At 37.5% G+C, this 5000-nt stretch overlaps 4 non-coding genes and 14 pseudogenes across 4 annotated transcripts; all 18 read right to left on the bottom strand.

Moving 5' to 3' along the window:
• Window positions 1–110: 110 nt before the first annotated feature.
• On the bottom strand, window positions 111–229 carry LOC148496373 (5S ribosomal RNA; annotated as a pseudogene).
• A 115-nt stretch (window positions 230–344) lies between these two features.
• LOC148496372 (5S ribosomal RNA) lies at window positions 345–463 on the bottom strand (annotated as a pseudogene).
• A 115-nt stretch (window positions 464–578) lies between these two features.
• LOC148496371 (5S ribosomal RNA) lies at window positions 579–697 on the bottom strand (annotated as a pseudogene).
• Window positions 698–812: 115 nt separating this feature from the next.
• LOC148496370 (5S ribosomal RNA) lies at window positions 813–931 on the bottom strand. The gene has a single exon (XR_015871222.1). It is a non-coding gene; the product is annotated as a 5S ribosomal RNA (ribosomal RNA).
• Window positions 932–1280: 349 nt separating this feature from the next.
• On the bottom strand, window positions 1281–1399 carry LOC148496369 (5S ribosomal RNA; annotated as a pseudogene).
• A 116-nt stretch (window positions 1400–1515) lies between these two features.
• LOC148496368 (5S ribosomal RNA) lies at window positions 1516–1634 on the bottom strand. Its single transcript, XR_015870436.1, has one exon. It is a non-coding gene; the product is annotated as a 5S ribosomal RNA (ribosomal RNA).
• Window positions 1635–1750: 116 nt separating this feature from the next.
• On the bottom strand, window positions 1751–1869 carry LOC148496367 (5S ribosomal RNA; annotated as a pseudogene).
• Window positions 1870–1985: 116 nt separating this feature from the next.
• On the bottom strand, window positions 1986–2104 carry LOC148496366 (5S ribosomal RNA; annotated as a pseudogene).
• A 116-nt stretch (window positions 2105–2220) lies between these two features.
• On the bottom strand, window positions 2221–2339 carry LOC148496365 (5S ribosomal RNA). Its single transcript, XR_015870293.1, has one exon. It is a non-coding gene; the product is annotated as a 5S ribosomal RNA (ribosomal RNA).
• A 116-nt stretch (window positions 2340–2455) lies between these two features.
• Window positions 2456–2574, bottom strand: LOC148496364 (5S ribosomal RNA; annotated as a pseudogene).
• A 115-nt stretch (window positions 2575–2689) lies between these two features.
• On the bottom strand, window positions 2690–2808 carry LOC148496363 (5S ribosomal RNA; annotated as a pseudogene).
• A 116-nt stretch (window positions 2809–2924) lies between these two features.
• LOC148496362 (5S ribosomal RNA) lies at window positions 2925–3043 on the bottom strand. The gene has a single exon (XR_015870292.1). It is a non-coding gene; the product is annotated as a 5S ribosomal RNA (ribosomal RNA).
• Window positions 3044–3159: 116 nt separating this feature from the next.
• LOC148496361 (5S ribosomal RNA) lies at window positions 3160–3278 on the bottom strand (annotated as a pseudogene).
• A 576-nt stretch (window positions 3279–3854) lies between these two features.
• LOC148496360 (5S ribosomal RNA) lies at window positions 3855–3973 on the bottom strand (annotated as a pseudogene).
• Window positions 3974–4088: 115 nt separating this feature from the next.
• On the bottom strand, window positions 4089–4207 carry LOC148496359 (5S ribosomal RNA; annotated as a pseudogene).
• Window positions 4208–4323: 116 nt separating this feature from the next.
• LOC148496358 (5S ribosomal RNA) lies at window positions 4324–4442 on the bottom strand (annotated as a pseudogene).
• A 116-nt stretch (window positions 4443–4558) lies between these two features.
• On the bottom strand, window positions 4559–4677 carry LOC148496357 (5S ribosomal RNA; annotated as a pseudogene).
• A 116-nt stretch (window positions 4678–4793) lies between these two features.
• Window positions 4794–4912, bottom strand: LOC148496356 (5S ribosomal RNA; annotated as a pseudogene).
• Window positions 4913–5000: the final 88 nt, after the last annotated feature.

Here is a 5000-nt window from a genome sequence, read left to right as displayed (position 1 = left end):
AAACATTTACTTTAGACCTCTTTTACTTCTTTACTCATGTAAATTCATTGATAAGTTGAAAAAATTAAATGTAAAATGTAATAGAAAAGAATGTTATGGCTGCATAAAATTACCTACAGCACCTGGTATTCCCAGGTGGTCTTCCGTCCAAGTACTAACCAGGCCCAACACTGCAAAGCCTCCAAGATCAGACGAGATTGGGCATGTCCAGTGTGGATTGGCTGTAGGTGCTCAAAAGCATTAAATTTAGACCTCTATTTCTTTTTAACTCAAGGAAATTCATTGATAAGTTGAAAAAAAAAATGTAAAATGTAATAGAAATGAATGTTATGGCAGTATAAAATTACCTACTGCACCTGGTTTTCCCAGGTGGTCTCCCATTCAATTACTGACCAGGCCCAACACTGCACAGCTACCAAGATCAGACGAGATTGGGCATGTCCAGTGTGGATTGGCTGTAGGTGCTCAAAAGCATTAAATTTAGACCTCTATTTCTTTTTAACTCAAGGAAATTCATTGATAAGTTGAAAAAAAAAATGTAAAATGTAATAGAAAAGAATGTTATGGCAGTATGAAATTACCTACAGCACCTGGTATACCCAGGTGGTCTCCCATACAAGTACTAACCAGGCCGAACACTACATAGCTTCCAAGATCAGACGAGATTGGGCATGTCCAGAGTGGTTTGGCTGTAGGTGCTCAAAAAGATTAACTTTAGACCTCTTTTACTTCTTAACTCAAGTAAATTCATTGATAAGTAGAAAAATTAAATGTAAAATGTAATAGAAAAGAATGTTATGGCAGTATAAAATTACCTACAGCACCTGGTATTCCCAGGTGGTCTCCCATCCAAATACTAACCAGGCCCAACACTGCATAGCTTCCAAGTTCAGACGAGATTGGGCATGTCCAGTGTGGTTTGGCTGTAGGTGCTCAAAAACATTAACTTTAGACCTCTTTTACTTCTTAACTCAAGTAAATTCAATGATAAGTTGAAAAATGAAATGTAAAATGTAATAGAAAAGAATGTTATGGCAGTATAAAGTTACCTACAGCTCCTGGTATTCCCAGGTGGTCTCCCATCGAAGAACTAACCAGGCCCAACACTACATAGCTTCCAAGATCAGACGAGAATGGGCATGCCCAGTGTTTTGGCTGTAGGTGCTCAAAAGCATTAACTTTAGACCTCTATTACTTCTTAACTCAAGTAAATTCATTGATAAGTTTAATCAAATTAAATGTAAAATGTAATAGAAAAGACTGTTATGGCAGTATAAAAATACCTACAGCACCTGGGATTCTTAGGTGGTCTCCCATCCAAGTACTAACCAGGCCCAACACTGCATAGTTTCCAAGATCAGATGAGATTGGGCATGTCCAGTGTGGTTTGGCTGAAGGAGCTCAAAAACATTAACTTTAGACCTCTTTTACATCTTTACTCAAGTAAATTCATTGATAAGTTGAAAAAATTAAATGTAAAATGTAATAGAAAAGAATGTTATGGCTGCATAAAATTACCTACAGCACCTGGTATTCCCAGGTGGTCTCCCATCCAAGTACTAACCAGGCCCAACACTGCATAGCTTCCAAGATCGGAAGAGATTGGGCATGTCCAGTGTGGTTTGGCTGTAGGTGCTCAAAAACATTAACTTTAGACCTCTATTACTTCTTAACTCAAGTAAATTCATTGATAAGTTGAAAAAATTAAATGTAAAATGTAATAGAAATGAATGTTATGGCAGTATAAAATTACCTACTGCACCTGGTTTTCCCAGGTGGTCTCCCATCCTAGTACTGACCTGGCCCAACACTGCATAGCTACCAAGATCAGACAAGATTGGGCATGTCCAGTGTGGATTGGCTGTAGGTGCTCAAAAGCATTAACTTTAGACCTCTTTTACTTCTTAACCCAAGTAAATTCATTGATAAGTTGAAAAAATTAAATGCAAAATGTAATAGAAAAGACTGTTATGGCAGTATAAAAATACCTACAGCACCTGGGATTCTTAGGTGGTCTCCCATCCAAGTACTAACCAGGCCCAACACTGCATAGCTTCCAAGATCAGACGAGATTGGGCATGTCCAGTGTGGTTTGGCTGAAGGAGCTCAAAAACATTAACTTTAGACCTCTTTTACTTCTTTACTCAAGTAATTTCATTGATAAGTTGAAAAAATTAAATGTAAAATGTAATAGAAAAGAATGTTATGGCTGCATAAAATTACCTACAGCACCTGGTATTCCCAGGTGGTCTCCCATCCAAGTACTAACCAGGCCCAACACTGCATAGCTTCCAAGATCAGACGAGATTGGGCATGTCCAGTGTGGTTTGGCTGTAGGTGCTCAAAAGCATTAAATTTAGACCTCTATTACTTCTTAACTCAAGTAAATTCATTGATAAGTTGAAAAAATGAAATGTAAAATGTAATAGAAAAGAATGTTATGGCAGTATAAAATTACCTACAGCACCTGGTATTCCCAGGGGGTCTCCCATCCAAATACTAACCAGGCCCAACACTGCATAGCTTCCAAGTTCAGATGAGATTGGGCATGTCCAGTGTGGTTTGGCTGTAAGTGCTCAAAAACATTAACTTTAGACCTCTTTTACTTCTTAACTCAAGTAAATTCAATGATAAGTTGAAAAATGAAATGTAAAATGTAATAGAAAAGAATGTTATGGCAGTATAAAATTACCTACAGCTCCTGGTATTCCCAGGTGGTCTCCCATCCAAGTACTAACCAGGCCCAACACTGCAAAGCTTCCAAGATCAGACGAGATTGGGCATGTCCAGTGTGGTTTGGCTGTAGGTGCTCAAAAACATTAACTTTAGACCTCTATTACTTCTTAACTCAAGTAAATTCATTGATAAGTTGAAAAAATTAAATGTAAAATGTAATAGAAAAGAATGTTATGGCTGTATAAAATTACCTACAGCACCTGGTATTCCCAGGTGGTCTCCCATCCAAGTACTAACCAGGCCCAACACTGCATAGCTTCCAAGATCAGACGAGATTGGGCATGTCCAGTGTGGTTTGGCTGTAGGTGCTCAAAAGCATTAAATTTAGACCTCTATTACTTCTTAACTCAAGTAAATTCATTGATAAGTTGAAAAAATTAAATGTAAAATGTAATAGAAAAGAATGTTATGGCTGCATAAAATTACCTACAGCACTGGGTATTCCCAGGTGGTCTCCCATCCAAGTACTAACCAGGCCCAACACTGCATAGCTTCCAAGATCAAACGAGATTGGGCATGTCCAGTGTGGTTTGGCTGTAGGCGCTCAAAAATATTAACTTCAGACATCTATTACTTCTTAACTCATGTAAATTCATTGATAAGTTGAAAAAATTAAATGTAAAATGTAATAGAAAAGAATGTTTTCGCTGTATAAAATTACCTACAGCACCTGGTATTCCCAGGTGGTCTCCCATCCCAGTACAAACCAGGCCCAACACTGCATAGCTTACAAGATCAGGCATGTCCAGTGTGGTTTGGCTGTAGGTGCTCAAAAGCATTAAATTTAGACCACTATTACTTCTTAACTCAAGTAAATTCATTGATAAGTTGAAAAAATTAAATGTAAAATGTAATAGAAAAGAATGTTATGGCAGTATAAAATTACCTACAGCACCTGGTATTCCAAGGTGGTCTCCCATCCAAGTACCAACCAGGCCCAACACGGCATAGCTTGCAAGATAAGACGAGATTGGGCATGTCCTCTGTGGTTTTACTGTAAGTGCTCAAAAACATTAACTTTAGACCTCTTTTACTTCTTAACTCAAGTAAATTCATTGATAAGTTGAAAAAATTAAATGTAAAATGTAATAGAAAAGAATGTTATGGCAGTATAAAATTACCTACAGCACCTGGTATTCCCAGGTGGTCTCCCATCCAAGTGCTAACCAGGCCCAACACTGCATAGCTTCCAAGTTAAGACGAGATTGGGCATGTCCAGTGTGGTTTGGCTGTAGGTGCTCAAAAACATTAACTTTAGACCTCTTTTACTTCTTAACTCAAGTAAATTCAATGATAAGTTGAAAAATGAAATGTAAAATGTAATAGAAAAGAATGTTATGGCAGTATAAAATTACCTACAGCTCCTGGTATTCCCAGGTGGTCTCCCATCCAAGTACTAACCAGGCCCAACACTGCAAAGCTTCCAAGATCAGACGAGATTGGGCATGTCCAGTGTGGTTTGGCTGTAGGTGCTCAAAAACATTAACTTTAGACCTCTATTACTTCTTAACTCAAGTAAATTCATTGATAAGTTGAAAAAATTAAATGTAAAATGTAATAGAAAAGAATGTTATGGCTGCATAAAATTACCTACAGCTCTGGGTATTCCCAGGTGGTCTCCCATCCAAGTACTAACCAGGCCCAACACTGCATAGCTTCCAAGATCAAACGAGATTGGGCATGTCCAGTGTGGTTTGGCTGTAGGCGCTCAAAAATATTAACTTCAGACATCTATTACTTCTTAACTCATGTAAATTCATTGATAAGTTGAAAAAATTAAATGTAAAATGTAATAGAAAAGAATGTTATGGCTGCATAATATTACCTACAGCACCTGGTATTCCCAGGTGGTCTCCCATCCAAGTACTAACCAGGCCCAACACTGCATAGCTTCCATGATCAAACAAGATTGGGCATGTCCAGTGTGGTTTGGCTGTAGGTGCTCAAAAATATTAACTTTAGACATCTATTACTTCTTAACTCATGTAAATTCATTGATAAGTTGAAAAAATTAAATGTAAAATATAATAGAAAAGAATGTTTTGGCTGTATACAATTACCTACAACACCTGGTATTCCCAGTTGGTCTCTCATCCAAGTACTAACCAGGTCCAACACTGCATAGCTTCCAAGATCAGACGAGATTGGGCATGTCCAGTGTGGTTTGGCTGTAGGTGCTCAAAAGCATTAAATTTAGACCTCTATTACTTCTTAACTCAAGTAAATTCAATGATAAGTTGAAAAATGAAATGTAAAATGTAATA

Source organism: Taudactylus pleione, unplaced genomic scaffold, assembly GCF_031769625.1.
Source record: "Taudactylus pleione unplaced genomic scaffold, aTauple2 ptg000550l, whole genome shotgun sequence".
NCBI classification, from domain to species: Eukaryota; Metazoa; Chordata; class Amphibia; order Anura; family Myobatrachidae; genus Taudactylus; species Taudactylus pleione.
Note: the sequence above shows the minus strand (reverse complement) of the source record. Positions and strands in the feature narration are given on the sequence as shown.